This window comes from Lissotriton vulgaris, chromosome 12, assembly GCF_964263255.1.
Source record: "Lissotriton vulgaris chromosome 12, aLisVul1.2, whole genome shotgun sequence".
Classification (NCBI taxonomy): domain Eukaryota; kingdom Metazoa; phylum Chordata; class Amphibia; order Caudata; family Salamandridae; genus Lissotriton; species Lissotriton vulgaris.
The window spans coordinates 754,798,957-754,823,217 of NC_141700.1; the positions used below are offsets into that span (position 1 = coordinate 754,798,957).

The following is a 24,261-nucleotide window of genomic DNA, read 5'->3' on the forward strand; positions in this document are numbered from 1 at the left end:
GAGCAGATACAGGCTGTATATACAGGGTAAAGAAGAGAAACAGAGGGAGAGATGCAGGGCTAAGGAGGAAAGCAGATACAAGCATCCAGAGTAAAGCTGAGATACTGGGGTAGAGATGCAAGGTTGAGGAGGGGAGCAGATACAGGCTGTATATACAGGGTAAAGAAGAGAAACAGAGGGAGAGATGCAGGGCTAAGGAGGAAAGCAGATACAAGCATCCAGAGTAAAGCTGAGATACTGGGGTAGAGATGCAAGGTTGAGGAGGGGAGCAGATACAGGCATACAGGGCAAATAAGAGAAACAGGTAGAGATGCAGGGTTAAGGAGGGAAGCAGATGAATGCATACAGGGTAAAGAAGAGAAACAGAAATAGAGATGCAGGGCTAAGAATGGAAGCAGGTACAGGCATACAAGGTAGGGAAGAGAAGCAAAGGTAGAGAGGCAAGGTTAAAGAGGGAAACAGAGACAGGCATACGGGACAAAGAAGAGAAACAGATGTGGAGACGCAGGGTTAAGGAGGGGATCGGACTGCACTATGGAAACACGCTCGCTGCAGCGATCACTGCACGCCTTGATCTCCGCGCGCCTCCTGAAGAGACTCCAAACAATACAGAACTCAGCGGCCAGACTCCTCCTCGACCTCCCCTCCCAGTTCAAGGCGCTGACCCCTACATAGCGTAGGACCAGCATACATCAACAAACGCACGACCTTCCACCAACGGCCCAGACATCGCGATTCATCTCCATCGCAGACACCCCGCGAATCCCACAAGCCAACAGCAGAGGGCGTTCCTTCCCGTAACTGCAGAGGGGGCTTGGAACGGCCTCCCCTGCACTTCCGGACCACACCCCCCTCCAGCGAATCAGAAGAGAGCTCAAGACCTGGATGTTTGATTCATCACCTCCGCGCAGCAGCGGACAGCTCCAGCGCCTCGAGACGCTCACGGGTAATATACCAGCGCTCTATGAATGATTGATTGAGCGAAGGCGTACAGAGTAAAGAAGATGAACTGAGGTAGAGATGCAGGGTTAAGGGAAGCAGGTCCAGGCATACAGGGTAAAGGAGAGAAACCGATGTAGAGACGCAGGGCTAAGGAGGAGAACAGATACAAGCATACAGGGTAAAGGAGAGAAACAGACAGATGCTGGGTTAAGGAGAGAAGCAGGTACAGGCATACAAGGTAATGAAGAGAAATGTAGAGAGGCAAGGTAAAAGAAGGGAACCAGACCCAGGTATACAGGGTAAAGAAGAGAAACTGACGCAGAGATGCAGGGTTGATAAGGGAAGCAGATTAAGACATGCAGGGTTGAGCAAGAAGGCAGGTGCAGGGATGCAGGGTTTGGCGGGGAAGTAGAGACATGGATGTAGGGTTAACTCATAACGCAGATGTATGCCTGAGGAAGCATATGCAGGGTTAAAGAGAGAAACAGATGTAGGGTTAAGGTAGGCACAAGAGTGGGGATGCAAGATTAAGGAAAGAAGCACAGGCAGAAATGCCACGAAGGTGCTCTGCCCTCCATGGGTATAGGTAAAATACTTGTGCGCATGCAACTACAGTCAGTTGGGCCCACTTTTACTAAGTTCACAGGCTGACCGATGGACTGTGTCCTGATGAAAGCCACAGAGTGACTCATTGGGTCGAAACGTTGACGACACACCTTGAGTTGTTTATTCAATGTTCAACATGGAGGCCTGACACGGTTTGTAGGATTTCCTCTGTCACCTACTGTGTACCAAGCCTTGCTTTCCTTGTGCACTCACTGCTGATTTTAAACTCACCTTTCAGTCCTGCACCCCCTGCACCGTTTTGAGCTCCTATACGACCACAGAACTTCTTTTCTTTCTACGAGGAGAGATTTCTATAGGTTTGCTTTGTGTTTCTCTATGTTTATTAGTTCTCACAGGTTGCAGAGATTTCCAAGGCCTGTTCACATCTGTCCTATGGAACCGTGGTTTTAGGCTCCCATCATCATTTGTCAGCAGTCGCCTGGCAACCCAGTGAGTTTATTGGGCGGGGTGGGGGCGGGGTCCTCCTCTATTGGTTGGGGTGAACCTGCTAACCACCAGAGTCTAGGCGCTACTGTTGAATGTCCGAACGGAAACGTGGAGCTCTGTAATCCAAACCCAGTGGCGGGAAAAATAAATTGAGTAATGTAATGTAAGGCGGAGTAAGAGTACAGCTTTCCCACAAGGTGCTAAGACTGATGTCAGCAGGGAGCAAGAAAGGGGGCAGGAAAGGGAATGAAGGGGCAGGAACGTGACATGGGGAAGAAGAAGGAGGAGGTGGGGGTAACAGAGCACAGCACAAACAGTACGGGGAGGGGCCGATGGGAAGACATTAAACTGGGTTGAGTTTTGATCGGCGGGCTCAAATAGGTCATCTGTCACATGGTACAGTCAGGAGACTAACACGGATTAAGGGAAGGGCAGGGAATATGGGAGAACACGTGTGTGTGGGTGGGGGTGGGGGTGGCCTGGGGGTCACTGAGGGGGAACACGGTCCTCTGGTCCTGGGGTCGTCACTGGAGAATCCCAGCTGACAGACATGATGGGGCAGGGTGAGCCCGGGTACCAAACACATCACATGTAACAGGCAAGGCAATGCTGTGGAAACTAGGCGCACAAAAGACCCCGGGAGGCGGTAGGCGCTTTACAAATTGTGTCACATTCTCAAGATAGGTTCTGGACTCAAGCGAGACCCCCCCCCCCCCCCATAGGAGAGAGCTCAGAAAGTTTCATACAAGGCCTGCGATGTTCAGACCGCCCTGCCTGATAGCCCAGCTCTGGCGGAGGGGTGGGGGGGTAGACCTTTAAGTGTTGACATTTCCACCCCACTTTGCCCAGGGTCGGGCAGTGCCGGAAGAACTTCCTGACGGGGATTTTCCCAATATTGAAATAAATAGGGCCGGCTTTAGGGCAGTGCGACTGGTGGTGGGGGCAAGGATGGAGAGGGGGCTCTGCTCAGCAATAACTTACCATTTCCAAACACCTTCTGCAGAGTTCCTTGTGCATCCAGGTTTCAGGCAACAATAAAAATGTCAAGATAAAGTTTGTGTTTAATGTTCCTGTTCGAGAGAGCGGTCGGAGTTTTGTCTAGTGGCGGTGTTGACTCTATAAAGTAGCGCAGAGGGTTGATGTGCCTGCTGCAAAGAACGTGTACCGTCCAGGTCTGTATTTTATGTGGATAGCGGAGTGCATTGCTGCTTTTGTCACAGAGATCCTTCTGTTGCTGCAGTTCATTAAATACAACCCTGATATAGAACAGTGACTGTTAGAAGCTGTCAGGATGTTCTGGGGTTTCATTAGTCTTTCATTATCTATTCCTAATGTTGCTAAAAAGGGTTAGTTTGGGTAAATATGCATTCTTATTAGTAAAGCCAGCCTCCACCAGCACATTAAAATAAATGAAATGTATGTGAGGGGCTACGGAGAGGTGGCACTTTTACCTAGTGGTCGTCCAGGAATCCGAGGAGGTGGCCTTGGGGCGCCAATACTGATTTTCGCCCGCGGCGCTAAAGCCGGCCCTGGAAACAAACCTTGCTCGCTGCAAACACGGGTGCGTGCAGCGTTCGTAAACACCTGTACGGCGTCTTTACAGGTTCACCGCTGCCCCGATTTCCAAATGTAGGTCGCTTTTCATCTACCTACCTACCTGGCTCGCTAATGGGGTCGCTTTCATGTTATTGCCTGGGCCGCCTTTCTGCCCCAATCCAACCGTGCTTTCTAGCGCTTGGAAACAGAGCTGCGCTCAGCCACCTGCCTTCTCGCGTCGGTCGCATGAGAATGTGTCCAACGAGGAAGTCGGGGCCTCCGGTACCTCTTAGTACAGGCATGCCGGGCTCTGCTACGGAAAAACAAACATCTGCTTATTTGCCGAGTCATCCTCACGCCAGCCGCGTGATCTTGGGCACCTCCTGCCATCACTGGCACCGACTCACCTGCCCTCACCCTTGTGATGACTGGCACGACAGGCTGGCAGATACATTTGCATAGTATAGCGCCCCAATTCTTGGCGCTTCTAGGCTCTCGGAACGGGATGCGTGCACACGTTTGGGGTTATTGTAGGATTTCGTAACGAAGGGCGGCTGCTCGGGTCAGGGACGGACTGACCAGGACCCGGGGAATTTCCCTTGAACTGACCGGTGTTTAACCGGCCTGGTCAGTATGGTTATGGTCAGCCAATAAAAAGGAGCGAAAAACGTACAAAATCTGGCTTTTGTTCACTTTTCAACTATAAATCTAAAACAGCGAAAACAAGAACAAATCACTTAAAGGTATGTGAAAGCTAAATTATTTCTGAATAATCATTAAAGCAGACAGATTGACAAATTAATATTGGGAATTTTACACAAATCACTTTTTAGTCATTAGGTCTTGGCCCATCCAGTCCCACAGGTTAACAAATAACAGGTATTTTTTCTGAGAAAGGTGGGAACCCCAGCCTCCAAGCGCACACCACTTGGCGCCCTCGCCTGGTTGGGAGGGGGTATACCATTAATATGTAGCATTGTGGGGATTTGCAGCGTGGGGACAGCAATAAATAGGCGCTTGCGCCCAAAAATACATATAGAAAGACTTACTCAGGTCTAAAATAAATAGATTAAAAATTAACACAGAATCCGATGGCTGCCAGGCGGAATAAGTGCCAAGAGTCTGACCAAGCGCCTATCTGCGCGTCAGTTCTCCAGCGCGGGAGTCTGTCAGGGTAACCAAGTTTTTTGGCTTCGACCTCTCCATTATTTCATGCAGCATTTGGTTTTACTCTATTTTAAGTTCTTTCCGCATTGCTTTTTCCTATTCATGTTTTCAAATAAGTATTTTCTACTCGCCTCTGCGGCCAGGCTTCTGAGGGAAAATGTGATGTCAGTCTGGACTAAAGACAGACTCCCGCTCAAACGGTGGCAAGAGGGAAACCCGAGCATTGCTAGCTGTTTTATACAGCGCTTGCAGCCTCAGCGGTGAAGCGCTATAAAACAGGCGCTGCTTGGGATGGGTGTCAGTGCCCCTGGAAGGATGAAACGCCGTGCCAGCCCTGCTGGATGCAGCAGCCGAGATGGTGAGATTAATCAAAGTTCTCTGCCACAGATGCATGGATATACTGAGCTGCTTCGCTGTCTGGATTAGAGGGAGGGTTGCACAAGCCTGGGCTGTGGGGTAAACATTCTGCTGCCCTTCACACGCCTCTGCCCGAGGGGTCGGTGGCCAAGACCTCAGTGATATAGAAAGGCCCCAGCACTGCAGGTCTCTTCCCTCCCAGAGCCAACTTTCCACTCACCCCACCGTGCTGACGTCACGATCCTCTGCAGTCCGTGTCCGGACCCCGCGGGTGTTATACTGCACGGCATGGGGCGGCTCTCCGCCCGCCCTGCTCCGGTCTGCTCCGGCCCTCAGTGGAAACATCCCCGGCTGCAGGTGGATCTTCGGAGATTACGGAAGGGGCGTGGCCACCGAGCGTGACAGAAAGCGTAGGTATGGGTGTGGCGAGGCGGCTTTTACACTCCTCGGGCAGTGCGGGTTACATTCAGTGGCCTGGATGTGACGTCATAAACGGAGAGTACCGTGTTACAGTGGCTGTTTGTGATGCAAGGGGGCTAGAGCGCTACATTCCAATGACTGAAGGCATAGACTTAGAGCGTTACATTCCAATGACTGAAGGCATAGACTTAGAGCGTTACATTCCAATGACTGAAGGCATAGACTTAAGGCATAGACTTAGAGCGTTACATTCCAATGACTGAAGGCATAGACTTAGAGCGCTATATTCCAATGGCTTGTGATGTCATAGCTCACAAGGCTGCATGACACTGGCTTTGAGATGTCAGGCAGGCTTACACCGTCCCGCCCACTGGCTGTGATGTCATAGGCTTAGAGCGCTCCATTCCACCGGCTGTTTGTGAGGTCATAAGATTGGAACGCTTCATTGTAATGGCTGTTTGTGATGTCATGCTTTTAGAACGTTTCACTGTACTGGTTATTTGTGATGTCATGAGCTTAACGTGCTTCATTCCAACCGGTGCTTGTGATGTCACGAGCCTAGACCGCGTCATTCCCTCGCCTGTTTGTGACGTCATAAGCTTAAAAGGATGCGCCCCATTGCTGTTGTCAGAGTCAGAGGAGGGGCTTGGTGGTTATTACCCAGACGAAACGTTGCATTGCACAGTTTGAGACGTCATGCTGACGCAACTTGCACAGCGAGTGAGGTCAGAGAGAACAATCCACTGTACTGGCTATTTTTGACGTCAGTTGGGGCATGTACATCCCACAAACTGCGGAGGGTGGCAGGGAAAAGGTCACACGCCTCACTAGAGAGGGGCATCTGGTTGAATCTGGGGCTCTCCGTTACCACGCGCCACCTGTAATGCACCAGGACTACAAGACCCAGAATGCACTGAACTGTTGAAAAAGCCCAACCCACCGCATCTCCTAACCCAGGTGTCAAAGGTGCTTCACTCACCGCCGTGTCCAGTGGGTCCCAAAGACGCCTGGTCCAGGGGGGCCCTCCCCCGGGGTCCGCGCTCACCGCCCTCCCCAGGATCCGTTGGAGAGCCCTGGGCGGGAGACTTCCAGCCTGCAGCCGGGTGACTTCATTTCCTGGCCCGGGAGCGCCGCGGGATGAGTCGGGGGTTGTACGCCGAGTTCCTACCCCCACACCTCGGCTCCCCGCCCCCCTCACCTCCGCCCGTCTATTGGCGGAGAGGGCAGGGAGGGTGCGGCGCCCAGCCCCCGGTCCGGTCCAGCCCTCCCCTGACTCCATGCGGAGGACCCGGTGGCAGCCAAGTGCACGGGGCGCAACCTGCCCCGTGTCTAGTGCCTCCGAGCGCTGCGAAGGGGCCAGTTGGCGCTGTATGCACTTCTGATCACCCTCACCATTCTCCAGAGCCAACCTCAGCACCCACTGGCACGACTCTGCACCGGCCCCGTTCCTCCAGGGGGTGGGATGGAGGGGTGCCCGCGCTCTCTCCGGATGGTGAAGCAGATGGATGACTCAAACAGGTTGGCCACAGCACAAGTCCCGGCCTCCCTGCGTCACCAGAAACGTGTGATCCTGGCCAAGTGTCTCACTTCCCCGTGCGTGCCTCAGTTCTGCAATCTACTGAAAGCGCAAGTGCTTAGACTCAGGCGCGCCCGACTCCGCTTTTAAGCGCTGCATCCAAACGCGCTTTCAAATTTCACCCCGAGAACCGAAACTGAGACGACTCCTGCTCTCCCGCCACTGACTCTCGAAGTAGAGGCGCTGCTTCCGCCTTTCAGCCGAATGCACATTAAATGAATACTTTCCGCAGTACGTGTCCTCACGTGCACGCTAGGAATGTCACGCTTGGGGTCCCGCCTGTCCGAGAACGGCTGACACGGAGTGGCTTATGACGGTGGAAGCCACTCGGACAGCTCAGGGGGTTGAACCAGTGCTGCGGTTGCACCCTCCATTACGTTTAGATGACTTCGCTAGTCGGTGTGCATGCTGCTCAGATCTGTGTATATTCGAGGCAAAGGTACCAGTCCCAGCTAGGTAGCTTTGTGGGTTTAACACCTGCTGCGGATAACAATAAACGCAAAAAGAACAAGTGATGGACAGAATGCAGAACAATGTCATACATGCACCCCAAAACGGAGATCTGGGCCTAAATCCATAATTTTTTTGCTCACTATGCCATTCCAGTTTGGACCCAGCCATATGCAAATCAGCCTTGACCCTGTGCCTCATGGGAGCAGTTCAGCCCTAACTGCCAAGCCAGGTCCTCCCCGGACTGGAAACAAACATCCTAGGACCGGTTTCGGGCTTTCAGCCCTCATCAGCTAGGATAGCTTGACTAGGGAGAATGTTTGCATTGTCAGCATTCCGTCCATCATTTGTTTGCTGTAACATTTTTCACCCTAAGTGTTATGGGTATGCCCAGACGTGGGTCCCTTGCTCACTGTGCCACTGGATTCAAGCTAGCCTGGCTGAAGAAGGGTGACATGCCCTGAAACCGGTCCCAGGATGCATGTTTCCGGTCCAGAGAGGACCTGGCTAGGCCCGTGTGGCAAATTCCGTTCCGCTCGTGGAATTTGCGGAATTAGAGTAATTTTGTGTTCCGCAGAGAACGCGAAATTGGCCAAAATTCTGTGTTCCGCGACTTCGCGAAATTTTTTGCTTGTTCGCGTTCTCAAAATGCTTGTTCGCAAGATATTTCCCCCCGAGCACCAAACAGCGATTGCGAACAGTTAAATTGCATCGCGAACAAGCAATTTCGCGGGTTTGCAGAATTTCCGCGTGCTCGGAGATTTTTTACCGTTTCCCGGAGATTTGCGTCATGCGATTACGCAAATTCCACCTAGACCTGGCCTGGCAGTTCGATCTGGACTGTGTCAAGACTGATTTGCATATGGCTGGGTCCAAACTGGGGTGGCGTAGTAGAACAATGGATTCAATACAGATCTTTTGACAAGGGAGAATGTCTGCATTGTCAGCATTTTGTCCATCATTTGTTTGCTGTAACACAGGATATCAATAAACATCTGTTATTTAGCGCCATGTGCTTTAGAAAAACACCATATGTTATGTGTGATAGCTGTGTCACCTGCAGTTTCTTATCCTGGGAAGGCAGCTCTGTGGTTTATTGTTCCGCTTAATAAACATTTGCATAAAACCGCTCTGCAGTACGCCACTCCACGCCACACTGCGTCACTGCACTCTTCTCTGCACCGCTCCACTCTAAGCCAATGGACTCTACCCCACACTACTATGCACCACTGTACTCTACACCACTCCATGCCACCGCAGTGTGCAACACTGCTCTCTACACTACTTTACTCAAAACCAATGCATTCTACTCCAATCTAATCTGCACCAAATTACTCTACTCTATCCTGCTCCACTGTACGCCACTCTACTATATACCACTGCACTCTACAACAGCATACTATGCAACACTGCACTCTCTGCCACTCTACCTATGCCACTGCACTCTACGCCAATCCACCATGCAGCATTTTACGCCACTTCACTGTACTCTTGAACAATCTACTCTGCCACTGCAGTCTAGGCCACTCGATTGCTCTCTGTGCCACTCAACATCACTCCACCACTTTCCTCAAAACTTTACGCCACTATGCTATACAACATTCTACTCTATGTCACTGCATGTTACATCACTCTACACCACTGCACTCTATACCACCGCACTCTCTGTACCACTCTACCCTGCACTCTAGGACCCTGCATTTAGACACTCTACTCTGCATGACTGCACTCTATGCCACTGCATTCTATGCGACTGCTCTACACTCTGTAAACTCCACTTCACTCTAAGCCTCTCTACGCCACTCTGAGCCACTTCACTCTATGCCATTACCCTCTATGCAACTGCAATATACTCTGTACTGCTCTACTCTATGCAAGTGCACTCTATGCAGCTCTACTCTACACCACTTTACTCAAGACTAATGTACTCAAGACCACTGCACACTGCGCCAATCTACTCTGCACCACTGTACATTGCGCCGCTTTACTCTAGGCCACTCCATGACACTCCACGATGCTCCACTCTATTCAACTCTGCTCCACTGACTACTCCACTTTATGCAACTCGCTCTATGCCACGCCATGCCACTTTACTCCACTCTACGCCACTACACACTATGACAATCTACTCCGCTGTATGCCACTCTACAACACTCTACGCAACACCCCCTACGGCCCTCCACACTGAACCACAACCCTCTATGCTACTCCACTCAACTGACACTGTGCTCCTCTCTACGCCACTCAACTCTACGCCCTTCCATTCTACAACACTACTCCCTCCACAACACTTCACAACACTGTATGCGACTCCATGACACTATTTCACTCCTTTCCACAGCACTCCACTCTACTGTACCACACTCCACTCCACGCCAATCTACACCACTCCAGAACACCCCACTCGACACCACTCTCCTTTACCCTACTGACTTTTAGCCATGCTGAACAGCTGCCACTCTGGTGTACAGCATTGCTAAAACATATTGCAAGAGCCAATAGATCTTGCCAATGCTTGTTACTTGTCAGTGCCCTCCTTGCAGGTTTTACCCCTGCCCTGCACTCTTGCACCACACCCCGTGCAAGTTTTATGACTGGGGGGGGGGAGGGGGTTGATTGCCCCACCACCATGTGCTGCGGTGCAAGGTGTAGACTCTGCCTCACCCCAGGAGGGCGGGGCTTAAACTGCCGAAAACACGTCACCTTTTTAGCAGAGTTGCAACTTTGCCTTCTCTTCTCGAGGCTTGGCACATTTACAAACACACGGCACAGAGACCGCTTTATCGAGGCAATTGTTGGCAGCTGCCTCAGGGTGCCACCAATGACAGGAGCCAGATTGTAGAAAAGGGCCTAAAAATAAATATTTCCCCGGTTGCAAGTGGTCAGAAGCAGCCTGCAGCGTCACCCGAAGGGTGTCATACAGAGGACGGCAGCGCAGCGCTGCCCCCTGCCGGTTATGCAGGAGCAATTTTGTGCAGCAATTGTTTCCACGGGAAAACAAGGGTGACCCCCACTTCTTCTGTTCCAGTGACGTCATAGGGGCGTGGCACAGGCAGGAAGCAAGGAGCCAGCAGGTGGGGAATCGCAGAGCTGACCATGTGAACCAAAACAGCCGCGATAATGTGTGTCAGATCAACAAGAAAGCAAAACTGCGACTTAACATTCAATGTGAATATAAAGTGATGTGGCTCAAGCCGCGGTACTATTAAAAAATAAATAAACACCAGTCAGATCGAATCTGACCGCCAGAGAAGAACAGAGACGGACTCGAGTGGTCTTAGCGAGCTGGCTGCGGGGGCGGACAAGTTTATTGTTGTGAAATCCCAGCTGGTTAGAAAACAGAAAATTCAGGGGCGAGAACCATGTAAAGAGCCTCCGGTTTACAGAAGGCCTGCCATTAGGTACTGCCTTTTGCAAAAAACACAGTTGATGGACAGAATGCAGAACAATGTCTTACATTCACCCCAGTACAAAGATCTGGGCCTAAATCCATCGTTTTTTTGCACTCCACACCACCCTAGGTCAGACACTGGCTATATGCAAATCAGCCTTGACCCTGTACCTCATGGGAACAGTCCAGCCCGTACTGCCAAGCCATGTCTTTCCTAGACCGGAATGAAGCATCCAAGGACCAGTTTCTGGCTAGCCCTGGCAAGAACGTCATCAAGGAAGGTGCTATTGCCAACCTTTCTGACGTCACTGGCAGAAAGGGAGGCCAAGGCTTGGTCAAACCACGTGAATCTGTTCCAAACTGACCCGAGGCCAAACAAACAGCCATGAAATTAAGGCAGATGGTTACCCCACATTGTGCCAGATTAATACAATTTATCGACCCACTTTTTTGCTGTGTCTGAAACAACAGCTTTTAAGGAGGTTTTCGAGAGGGCGAAGACAGTGGTGGCAGTCCGACCTGATAAATAGTATGACTGAGCCCGAGGGTGCCATGACATCGTCTGAAGGGAAGGGGGAAATGTCAGTGATGCTGTAAGTTTATTTCATCCCAAGACTATCATTTGGTGCCTAAAGGTATTGTGGAATAGAGCCACCCAATAATCCCACCCGGGACTGGGTAATATCAGATAGAAAAGCTAGATGTCCAGGTAGGATTCATTTAAAACACACACTTTACATTTATGAGTGTCACCTGAGTGATCACACAAATCAATAGAGTAACCAAAGGGCTTATATCAAAAATATATTCAATTTATTTTTGATTCGCATTTTATGTTTTTGTTAAATACATGAAAGAAATCTCAGAACTGGCAACAGACAGACTAACATAACATGTAAACTGAATGGTAGTCTACATACACCTACAGCATAGTATGTGGCTACGTTCCATAAACCACATGAAAGTAAGTGTTTACACATAAGAATTCACAAATCAATTTGTACAGTGAATTATACAGTGTATTGCATGTTAGGTGTTTAAGCGTCGACGTTTCGGTCCATGCTGGTCAAGTCGATCCGTCGGACCATCTTCAGGACAGAGACGTTGCACAGCAATGTCTAGTATAAACACAGTAATAACAATCATAAACCCTGAGGCACACGGAGACCAATATCCAGCTCAGCACAAAAAACCAACACAAAAGACCAGCAAAGTGAATTGCGAATTGAAGGCTGACAACCACACCACATAAAACATGCACCGCATGCAACCAATGAGCATGCGGGTTCAAAACTGCGTAAGATGATGTACGACTAGTGCTATACATTACGACGCATGCAACAGTAATCACATGCAACCCCAAGTGAACACGAGGGTGTATCAATATCTATAACTATAACAACAATTATAAAAAACACCATAAGGTCTGTGCAATACTCACAAGAAATAAAAACGCCACAAAGGTCGTTCTGTTTGTAAAAAAATCAAACATAAGGCATTAATTCCAGTGGGCCTTTTCTAATTAGTGCCTGCCACCACGTAAACCTGCACCAGTATATCAAATAGTAACGGTCAACTCACATGTCAGATAGTCGCCACGCAATCTATAAATAGGTGACAAGGGGAAACATTAGAGTATTCGCCTGCACAGTCAGGCATATACTAATTCGAAAATCGAAACACGGACCAGGCTCCAAAACCGGAGCAACCCGATGAAACTTACTAAAGCAGCAGCAATGCGCCGGCTCTTCACAGTCCGTGCTCGTTCACCGGTAACTACTCGGGACGCCAGGAAATCTCGACCCCTAACGTGGTTAAGTATGATGGCAACGCGGCCGGTTACAGCGGCGGCCATCTTAGCCTAGTAAATGGCCGGTGTAAAACTCAGAATTACCTTCATAATCATTAACATAAACAATGAATAAAGTGCAAGAAAGCCGTATTAATAATCGGCATGTGTCCACCACCGTTTCTCAAACCATAAACAAAAAAATAAAAAATGTGAAAAATGTCGGAAATTCCAGAAAGAAGACAGCCCATTAGGGCTAACTATTCCTACACACTTGAATCAAAAAGTAGGGCAGTAGTATCAGAGGTAGATAGTAAGGCACAAATAATCTTCAGACAGCATATACAAATATGAACAGTAGGCGGGAGGCCAGTCACGTCAGAGTGGCTAAATTATGCCATTCAATAAGGCTATTTAACCCATTTTCTACTGTATCACACAGCCAAATCAGTTTGTTTTCCCTTTGCGTCAGTAATTTTTCGACATTGGGTCTTCTCCTTGTGCCTCTTACACATTCTATTACATACCATTTCATATCAGTAGGAGCATGCGACATGTTAATAAAGTGCTCAACTAATGGTGCTGTCACAACTTTGCATCTGATACGTGATTGGTGTTGGGTAATCCTTTTTCTTATTTCTTGCGATGTTTTTCCTATGTAATAGAGGTCACATGGGCATTGGATACAGTAGACCACATTTTTGGTCAGACAGTTAGAGTGATATTTAAACACAAGTGTTTTTCCGTTGATGCAGCAAGTTTTCTTAGCCTGAGTGGTGGCACAGGCAATACAGCCACCACAAGGGAAGTGTCCCACAATAGGGGCCAGACCCCACAAGTTAGGGATGGTGTTCGGTTTAGGCTCAGTGTAGGCCCTAACCAGATGGTCCCTTAGGTTTCTTCCCCTTTTGAACGCAAATCTTGGCATAGCCAATTGGGGTTCAGCTTTTTTAATAAGATGCCAGTTGCTTCTGATAATTTTGGTTATGGCTGTAGATTCCGTACCAAAAGTCAAAACACATGTAATCTGATCAGTGTTGGGTTCAGAAATTCTAGGCTCCGCATTCGGAGGAACTGCACCAGAAGGGAGGATTACTTCCGGGAGGCCAAAGTACTACAAGAGAAACTGGTGATGCGTGCATATCCCTACCGTCTGGTAAAACACGCAATGAAGCGTGCCTGGTTTTATGACCGACAGGCCCTACTTCAGACAAAGCAGCCTAGAATTTCTGAACCCAACACTGATCAGATTACATGTGTTTTGACTTTTGGTACGGAATCTACAGCCATAACCAAAATTATCAGAAGCAACTGGCATCTTATTAAAAAAGCTGAACCCCAATTGGCTATGCCAAGATTTGCGTTCAAAAGGGGAAGAAACCTAAGGGACCATCTGGTTAGGGCCTACACTGAGCCTAAACCGAACACCATCCCTAACTTGTGGGGTCTGGCCCCTATTGTGGGACACTTCCCTTGTGGTGGCTGTATTGCCTGCGCCACCACTCAGGCTAAGAAAACTTGCTGCATCAACGGAAAAACACTTGTGTTTAAATATCACTCTAACTGTCTGACCAAAAATGTGGTCTACTGTATCCAATGCCCATGTGACCTCTATTACATAGGAAAAACATCGCAAGAAATAAGAAAAAGGATTACCCAACACCAATCACGTATCAGATGCAAAGTTGTGACAGCACCATTAGTTGAGCACTTTATTAACATGTCGCATGCTCCTACTGATATGAAATGGTATGTAATAGAATGTGTAAGAGGCACAAGGAGAAGACCCAATGTCGAAAAATTACTGACGCAAAGGGAAAACAAACTGATTTGGCTGTGTGATACAGTAGAAAATGGGTTAAATAGCCTTATTGAATGGCATAATTTAGCCACTCTGACTTGACTGGCCTCCCGCCTACTGTTCATATTTGTATATGCTGTCTGAAGATTATTTGTGCCTTACTATCTACCTCTGATACTACTGCCCTACTTTTTGATTCAAGTGTGTAGGAATAGTTAGCCCTAATGGGCTGTCTTCTTTCTGGAATTTCCGACATTTTTCACATTTTTTATTTTTTTGTTTATGGTTTGAGAAACGGTGGTGGACACATGCCGATTATTAATACGGCTTTCTTGCACTTTATTCATTGTTTATGTTAATGATTATGAAGGTAATTCTGAGTTTTACACCGGCCATTTACTAGGCTAAGATGGCCGCCGCTGTAACCGGCCGCGTTGCCATCATACTTAACCACGTTAGGGGTCGAGATTTCCTGGCGTCCCGAGTAGTTACCGGTGAACGAGCACGGACTGTGAAGAGCCGGCGCATTGCTGCTGCTTTAGTAAGTTTCATCGGGTTGCTCCGGTTTTGGAGCCTGGTCCGTGTTTCGATTTTCGAATTAGTATATGCCTGACTGTGCAGGCGAATACTCTAATGTTTCCCCTTGTCACCTATTTATAGATTGCGTGGCGACTATCTGACATGTGAGTTGACCGTTACTATTTGATATACTGGTGCAGGTTTACGTGGTGGCAGGCACTAATTAGAAAAGGCCCACTGGAATTAATGCCTTATGTTTGATTTTTTTACAAACAGAACGACCTTTGTGGCGTTTTTATTTCTTGTGAGTATTGCACAGACCTTATGGTGTTTTTTATAATTGTTGTTATAGTTATAGATATTGATACACCCTCGTGTTCACTTGGGGTTGCATGTGATTACTGTTGCATGCGTCGTAATGTATAGCACTAGTCGTACATCATCTTACGCAGTTTTGAACCCGCATGCTCATTGGTTGCATGCGGTGCATGTTTTATGTGGTGTGGTTGTCAGCCTTCAATTCGCAATTCACTTTGCTGGTCTTTTGTGTTGGTTTTTTGTGCTGAGCTGGATATTGGTCTCCGTGTGCCTCAGGGTTTATGATTGTTATTACTGTGTTTATACTAGACATTGCTGTGCAACGTCTCTGTCCTGAAGATGGTCCGACGGATCGACTTGACCAGCATGGACCGAAACGTCGACGCTTAAACACCTAACATGCAATACACTGTATAATTCACTGTACAAATTGATTTGTGAATTCTTATGTGTAAACACTTACTTTCATGTGGTTTATGGAACGTAGCCACATACTATGCTGTAGGTGTATGTAGACTACCATTCAGTTTACATGTTATGTTAGTCTGTCTGTTGCCAGTTCTGAGATTTCTTTCATGTATTTAACAAAAACATAAAATGCGAATCAAAAATAAATTGAATATATTTTTGATATAAGCCCTTTGGTTACTCTATTGATTTGTGTGATCACTCAGGTGACACTCATAAATGTAAAGTGTGTGTTTTGAATGAATCCTACCTGGACATCTAGCTTTTCTATCTAAAGGTATTGTGTGCAGTGCTTTTCTGTGGGGAATTGCAAAGAATGCACAAATTAATTGTAATTGTATTTATATAGCGCTGACTACCCCTGACGGAGCATTGAAGCACTTTTCGGCGAGTAGCATGCTACTCCGGAACCCAAAGTGGATTATTTGAGGGAAATATAAATTGTTAATTTGAGCGATGGACAGGCAAGTCTGTTAGTTGGATCAAATAGGATAAAGGAGGGAAGAGTCTAAAGAGGGTTATTTGGGAAATCATTCATGTTAGATGGGGTTTGGGATGAGTCACAGGCGGGAAGAGTCCAGAAAGAGTTATTAATCCTATTCTAAATCATAAACTGAAACTGGATTCTCGAAAGAGGGCTGTCCTCACAGACTTCGGCATATTCTGGACTAAACACGTCCTAACCTTAAAGGAGGACAGTCTGCTCATCTGCTGGAGCAAACTAAGTAATGCCCTCAACGCGGAGATACTCTGGGTCGAACGCCTACTCATACCTGGACCTTTAAATGCATTTGTATAAATCCAGTATTTTCTTGTTATTACCCATGAGGGTGAACAATACAGGCGATGGTTCACTCGGTCAAGGCCTCGGTAGTCCAACGGGCCATGTCCAGGAAACTGAACGATGGGTTCTCGCAACATCGAGCGGTCATGCAGGAAACACAATTCAGCCAATAATTCGAAGAGGGGGGTGTAGAAACTAGACATCCTAATAGTTTACGTGGCGAGAGTCTCCTTATGCCTGGGTGCTACCTCAAACCTTGTTGGAGATACTCACAAGCTGGCGGCCGACTGGGGCAAAGCAAAATAGCCCAGTCCGAGATCATCAAATTCAGGGACCGAGGGCGGTGCTCGTCTCCAACGACCATTGAGTTACCCAGAAGCAGATCGTCCTCACCATGTACAAGTTCATAAATAAACATGGCTTTGGCTTCATTAGACATGGCCTTCTAATCCGACAACGAGTGGGAACTTTGAACCAGACAGCGTGCCTTTTGCCCGACGACAGGTTCAGACATTTTCAAGTTGAGTATCCCAGAGGTCTTGGAGAGACAAGTGGTACCTCATTTTGAGATCAAACGAAGAAAGTACAGGTGGGGGAGGAAGGGACCTCGGTTATCGCAAGGTGCCATCCCAGAGACTTGTCGGAGTTAAAAGGTGATTCCAAAACTTTATCCAACAAGGGTGTCCAGATAGGATCTTGGAGGTGAAAAGGGATTTCCTTAGATCATCAGTAGCCATTAAGGGGACCTGAGATGAAGTGGTGGTACTCCTCCATCCCCCAAGGGACAGTTGTACTCTTGAGAAATTGTGTGACTAGCCCTGGGTTCGCTCTGACTTGTCTGGAGCTTGTTGTTAAAAAGAGTTTCACGCCCAATCCCTGAAAGAGCTACAAAGAGAATAAAGTCGCATTGGTTTGAGTACCAGCAGGACAGTTCCAGTTTTCTCAGGATGGGTGAACTCACTGCTGACACCAGGGTCCCCAGTAAGTTAACTCACCCAATGAAAATCAATAAACTTGTAAATAAATTTCTCCACAAAAAAGAGTTGTCATTTCTCACGCTGCAAGTAATTGTGTTCTAAGCTCTTGCTGTTCCATCCACGTCCTCATAGGGTTTGGAGCATAAATGCTTTGGAAATACCACTTGATGTGGTGTCTTAACAATCTGCGTCATGGCGGCTTGTAGACAATGTCGTCACCCCACTGCCTTGCATGCGCTTGACGCACAGGCCCTACATGGTCGCCGGCTTTACACTAGGTTTCTTAGCACAATCGCTTACCCGCATCAGTCCCGGAACTTTGGCTTAATGTCCTGCTCCTGCCCCTATCTGTGCCTCTCTGTGTTCCTGCTTCCCTTTTTCAGTGACAGAGTATAGCCTTAGAACCCGCTGTAGCAGGCCATACCGGCCATTAAAGGACCGCTCCAGGGTTAACACCCGGTAGAGCCCGCTACGGAAGGTTCTAAGGCTATTAGAACATTAGAGGGCAGAATGTTCTAATTTATAAATTCCCGCAGGCTCCGTGAGGCCTTTGTTCACAGCAACGGCTGTGAATGATGCTCTGAGCTTCTACGGCCATTAGAAGCCAAGAGCACGACATTGTCTTCAATAGAGCTCCCAACATTCCAATGTTCTAATACATCTTATGGTCACAGCTGGGTCTTTCTGTCCAGCCTCTCGTTGTACCCTCTTTCTCCCCCCCCCCCCTCTAGTTTCATGCCACGAGTGCCAGCTCCAGAGTACATTCGTGGATAAATGTAACATAGGTCGGGTCAGTTTTCGATGGCCAATTGACTTTCCGATATGGAGTTGCAAATCCAGTTGACAAATGGTACTCTTGAATGACGTTGCGGTTTCAAAATTCGCAAGGAGTTAAGCGCCCATCTTCTTGGAATGAACCCTTAAAAGTTTTGGTGTTTTTCCCCCAACGTTGACTGAGGCCTGTAATATACCCTTATTTCTCAGGTTGAAATGTAAATCAAATAAAGCCTTTACCCCGCCTACATTCCACAACAGTAAAATAAACCAAATGTGGCCTGATCGCAGACAGAACAAAGGTTCTGTTAGTCGGGGATATTGATTTTATTAAAAGGGCACCTCTTACGTGTTTCTGAAATGCCAATCTGCAGCCGCACCCAGCTTTGCCTGTGCTCTGGACTTTGTCCACTCACATGACCCCTACAGCCTACATGTGTCTGAGAAACATAAATCAGTATTTTTGAAGATCAACTTGGTGGCAATTCAGATTTATCTGAACACTAAAAAAGTTAAACCCTAACTGTTATAGCTTCTCCTAGTTCTGAAATGAGTTTGTCAAGGGCTATCTACTAAATTATACATGGTTTTAAATCAGAGGATAAACATATTGCGATAATTCATCCAGGTGAAATACAGAGAGTCATGACAGTGTTGAGAACTGGCCTTCCAGGGAACACCAGTTTGGGACTGGCCAGGATGTGGGCCAGCCTCATTATGACCTCACAACCGACTTCCAAGTCCTCCCTGTGCTCGTGTTCCTTCCTTGCCTCCTCCTCTACTGTTAGACTTAGCATCTTTTGGCGTGTTTCCCCTGAGTTTTTGCTTTCCGACCTCCTTGTTTTGGCTCCATTTTTAGGTCTCGCCTGTTGTCGATGCGCATGCGCATCGAGCAAAGCGAGACTATTGCGAGTTATCCACACTTTATCTGCACTGCAAGGAATCGTGGCGATTCCTTGCAGTGCCCGTGAGTTTTAAGGTCAATGCGCATGCGCATTAAGCTTATGCGCATGCGCATTGACCTTAAAAGTCACGGGCGCGTGCACGTCCGTCTCCTAACAACACACACACACCCTCTCCCCCGCTCCGCCCCCTCCCGCCGTGTCGCATTTCTCTTTCTCCTCCCCCTCCCCTCTCTCCCCTCCGTCTCGGTTCACACACACCCTCTCCCCCGCTCCGCCCCCTCCCCGCCAACACCGCCTCGCGAGCTCGTCATTCCAAACCCGCCCTCCCCCGCCTGAGAACGGCATGGCACAGTGGTAAACAGAATACCCAGTAACACGTATTCATGCTCGGGCGGCACTTCCTCCATGTTCACCACCCAAACACATCCTGATGGGGCCCTTAACCAGAAGGCATCAACAATCTTTCCTTTCTGCTTCCAACGCCAATTGCACCTACAACGAATCCGGATCTTGCATAAGGTCCCCCCGCCCCTCCCCCTCTGCTCTCAATACCTCAATCCAGAGCGCCATTTAAGTCCGCCATAATAAGCCGTGCTGCGCTTACTGGGTCAAGGGAAAAAGCACAAAGATGCCTTGTTTGTTTCGCTCCGAGGGACAGGGAGCCGCCACAGAGACCAGAACCAGCGTCAGAGAAGGAAAGCCTTCCAGATCTTCAACCATGGTAGTCGATTCACCGATGCTGTACACACGTCCCTAACAACGTCATTTCAGGCGGACACCATCATACATGACAGCACCAAAACAAAAGAGAAGGCAGCATTCGTTGTCCCGCTAAGCACCACCTTTTGTCCGTCCAGGCAGCCGCTCAATGCAAACACCTCCCAGTGCCATGTAAAGCCACCCCCAACAACACAAAGGAAAACCCGGATATACAAGCAGAATCCACTGTGAGACACTGGCCTGCCCGCCCATGTGACACATCAGCAGCCCAACATCAAACAAACGCCAGAACACGTCAGACAGCCCACAGATGATTAAACACAACTGATTTATCTGCACGTCATGCAAGGCCATCGCAACATAACGCCCTTCGGCCCACACACACATCTATCTAACCCCAGTGCTTAATTCGATTATAAAAATTGAAAGTGTAACTCCAAAAGTTTTTCTTAAGAGATCGCTGCTTAATACCAAGGCTGCTTACTCTGGATTCTACCTCACGCCTCTTCCTTCCACTCCTGTGACGATCTCAATCGTGCAGGGTTTGCCATTTTTGCTTTCTTTGTTTTCTGCATTTCTGACTCCTGCTCTGGGTCAAAGTCTGATGACAGAACCTCAACCCCTCACCCTCAATCCCTCACCCACACTCACCCACACTCACCCTCACCCACCCTCACCCACCCTCACTCACCCTCACTCACCCTCACTCACCCTCACCCTCACTCACCCTCACTCACCCTCACCCTCACTCACCCTCACCCTCAACCCCTCACTCACCCTCACTCACCCTCACTCACCCTCAACCCCTCACCCTCACCCACCCTCAACCCCTCACCCACCCTCAACCCCTCACCCTCACTCACCCTCAACCCCTCACTCACCCTCACTCACCCTCAACCCCTCACTCACCCTCACTCACCCTCAACCCCTCACTCACCCTCACTCACCCTCAACCCCTCACTCACCCTCACTCACCCTCACTCACCCTCACTCACCCTCACCCTCACTCACCCTCACCCTCAACCCCTCACTCACCCTCACTCACCCTCACCCTCACTCACCCTCAACCCCTCACCCTCACCCACCCTCAGCCCCTCACCCACCCTCAACCCCTCACCCTCACTCACCCTCAACCCCTCACTCACCCTCACTCACCCTCAACCCCTCACTCACCCTCATTCACCCTCAACCCCTCACCAGCTGGACTCTCTCCTCGATGGTCGCTCCCTCTCGCTCCCTGCCTCACTTCCCCTACCACCTGGAAACACTCCTGCTAATTACTGCCAGACATCGCCTGCAGTTCTAGCGCCTCGACGCCGGACTAGCGCTCATTGCCTGTGTGGTATCGTTATTTAGGGCATATTACATTTTATTTTATTTTATTATAATAGCGCTGCATTGCCTGCCCTGTGTAATTTCGTTTTAATGTACAGCATATTTTACTTACATAGCGCTGCATTCACTGGGTTTTAGCTGTCCCCTTCTGTGTGTCCGTGCCCCAGTTTCACTTTCCCTCCCTCCATTTGTTGTGCTTGTGGCCCGTGTCTCCTCCCAGCCTCCCAGCTGCCCCTCCCACGCACTGGCCGAGTCAGAGCGCTCCTCCCCTGGCTCTCTGTGACCAGCTGGACTCTCTCCTCGATGGTCGCTCCCTCTCGCTCCCTGCCTCACTTCCCCTACCACCTGGAAACACTCCTGCTAATTACTGCCAGACATCGCCTGCAGTTCTAGCGCCTCGACGCCGGACTAGCGCTCATTGCCTGTGTGGTATCGTTATTTAGGGCATATTACATTTTATTTTATTTTATTATAATAGCGCTGCATTGCCTGTGTGGTATCGTTATTTAGGGCATATTACATTTTATTTAATTTTATTATAATAGCGCTGCATTGCCTGCCCTGTGTAATTTCGTTTTACTGTACAGCATATTTTACTTACATAGCGCTGCATTCACTGGGTTTTAGCTGTCCCCTTCTGTGTGTCCGTGCCCCAGTTTCACTTTCCCTCCCTCCATTTGTTGTGCTTGTGGCCCGTGTCTCCTCCCAGCCTCCCAGCTGCCCCTCCCACGCTCCGCCCCCTCCACTATCCATTTAAGTCAGATGGTACTACGCGCAGCGTCCACGCGCTACAGCCGCGCCGAAGGTGCGCCAAAGGTAAGCCCGTCTACGCCCGTCAGCGCCTGGACCGCGCCCAGCGCCAGACCCCCTGCCCCTCGCGCTGCCCAGCCCCCCCGCGTTACCTACGATGCCGCCACCCTCCTAGCCCTGAACCCCGGTCGCGCCCCCAACTGCGTCCAAGCTGCTCCTGGACGCACCCATGGACCGTTCTCCTGCTTCTCCTGCAAATTTAGCGGCACCAACAACATCTCCGCTACGACCACACCACAGATTCCCGACCCCAACCACCTAGATTGCATCCTTCTCAACACCCGCTCGGTCCACAGACACGCCATTGACCTTTGGAACCTACTAGACACCATCTCTCCTGACGTCGCCTTCCTAACGGAAACCTGGATGAACGCTTCCTCCGCCCCGGACATCGCCATCGCTATCCCTGATGACTATAAGATCACACGCAAGGACCGCACCGACCATACAGGAGGTGGAATCGCTATCGTCCATAAGAAAACAATCCGCATCTCAACCAGCTCTGATGCCAACCTCGCCAACTCCGAACACCTTCACTTCCAGATCCACATCGACCCCAAGACCACACTCAGAGGCACCCTCCTCTATAGACCACCAGGACCCCGCGCAAAATTCAGTGAAGACATCACGGACTTCATCACCCCACACGCGCTCCCCTCCAAAGACTACATCCTTCTGGGAGACCTCAACTTCCACCTTGAAAAGACCAACGACCGCAACACCGCCACCCTCTTAGACAACCTCGCCAACCTCGGACTTAAACAACTGGTCACTTCCCCCACCCACATCGCAGGTCACACTCTCGACCCCATCTTCACCTCCAGCAACCATGTCTCCTTCAGCCACACTACAGATCTCCTCTGGACTGACCACAGCTGCGTTCACTTCACCTACAACAAGCCGAAACCCATCATCCACCTCCAACCAACTCTACAAAGAAACTGGAACAAAATCACCACAGAGCAGATCTCCACATCACTCCTTCAAACCTCCCCAGCCCTCTCTTCTAACGCCAACGAAGCCGCCTCCAACCTCACCCTTTGGTTATCCAACACCGCCGACACCTTAGCACCACTGAAAAAACGTCAACACAAACATGGCAACAAGAAGGCCTCATGGTTCAACGATGATCTCAAGAAATCCAAGAAACTGTGCCGCTCCCTTGAAAAGGCCTGGAAAAAAGACCCATCCACCAGCAACAAGGACGCCTTCAAAAGCGCCATCCGTACTCACCACCAACTGATCCGAAAAGCCAAGAAAACAGCATTCAAAGATCGACTTGACAGCAACGCCCACAACAGCAAGGAACTTTTCAACATCGTCAAGGAATTTTCCAACCCCTCGGCCAACTCCAACGACATCACCCCCTCTCAAACCCTCTGCGATTCCCTAGCCTCTTTTTTCCACAACAAGATTGCTGACATCCACAACAGCTTTGACAACCAACCCGGAGACCAACCCACCCTACCATCAACTGACCATCTTCCCCCCGTTAACACCCTTAACGCCTGGAACCCAATCTCCACTGAGGACACCATCCGCCTGATGAATTCCATCCACTCTGGATCCCCCACAGACCCATGCCCCCACCACATCTTCAACAAAGCTGACTCCGTCATAGCTCCGCACCTCCGAGACGTCATCAACTGCTCCCTCAACTCCGCTACCTTCCCAGAAGATTGGAAACACGCTGAACTCACCGCCCTTCTGAAAAAACCAACAGCAGACCCCACCGAACTCAAAAACTACCGCCCCATCTCGCTTCTTCCATTCCCGGCCAAAGTCATCGAAAAAGCGGTCAACAACCAGCTCGCCGCCTTCCTCGAAGCCAACAAATCACTCGACCCCTCACAATCCGGCTTCCGAGCCAAACACAGCACTGAGACCGCCCTCATCGCAGCAACAGACGACATTCGAACTCTACTGGACAATGGAGACACAGTCGCCCTCATCCTCCTCGACCTCTCTGCAGCCTTCGACACAGTCTGCCACAGCACCCTTTTACAACGCCTCAGAAACATCGGAATCCAAGGAAAGGCACTGGAATGGATCACCTCGTTCCTCACCGGAAGAACCCAGAGAGTCCGCCTCCCACCATTCAAGTCCGAGGCCTCTGAAATCATCTGCGGCGTACCACAAGGATCCTCACTCAGTCCCACCCTCTTCAAC

At 49.4% G+C, this 24,261-nt stretch overlaps 1 protein-coding gene across 2 annotated transcripts in view; it reads right to left on the reverse strand.

Moving 5' to 3' along the window:
• The window catches only part of ARHGEF15 (Rho guanine nucleotide exchange factor 15), a 365,779-nt gene that overhangs the window by 211,486 nt on the left and 130,032 nt on the right, over positions 1–24,261 (reverse strand). Inside the window, exon 1 of one of the 2 annotated variants that reach the window (XM_086946047.1) lies at positions 6,455–6,614. The exons of the other annotated variant lie outside the window; for it this stretch is intronic. The gene's annotated coding sequence lies outside the window, so the exon portion shown is untranslated. Of the gene's footprint in view, positions 1–6,454; positions 6,615–24,261 lie in introns of those variants that run through there. 2 annotated transcript variants of the gene reach the window in all.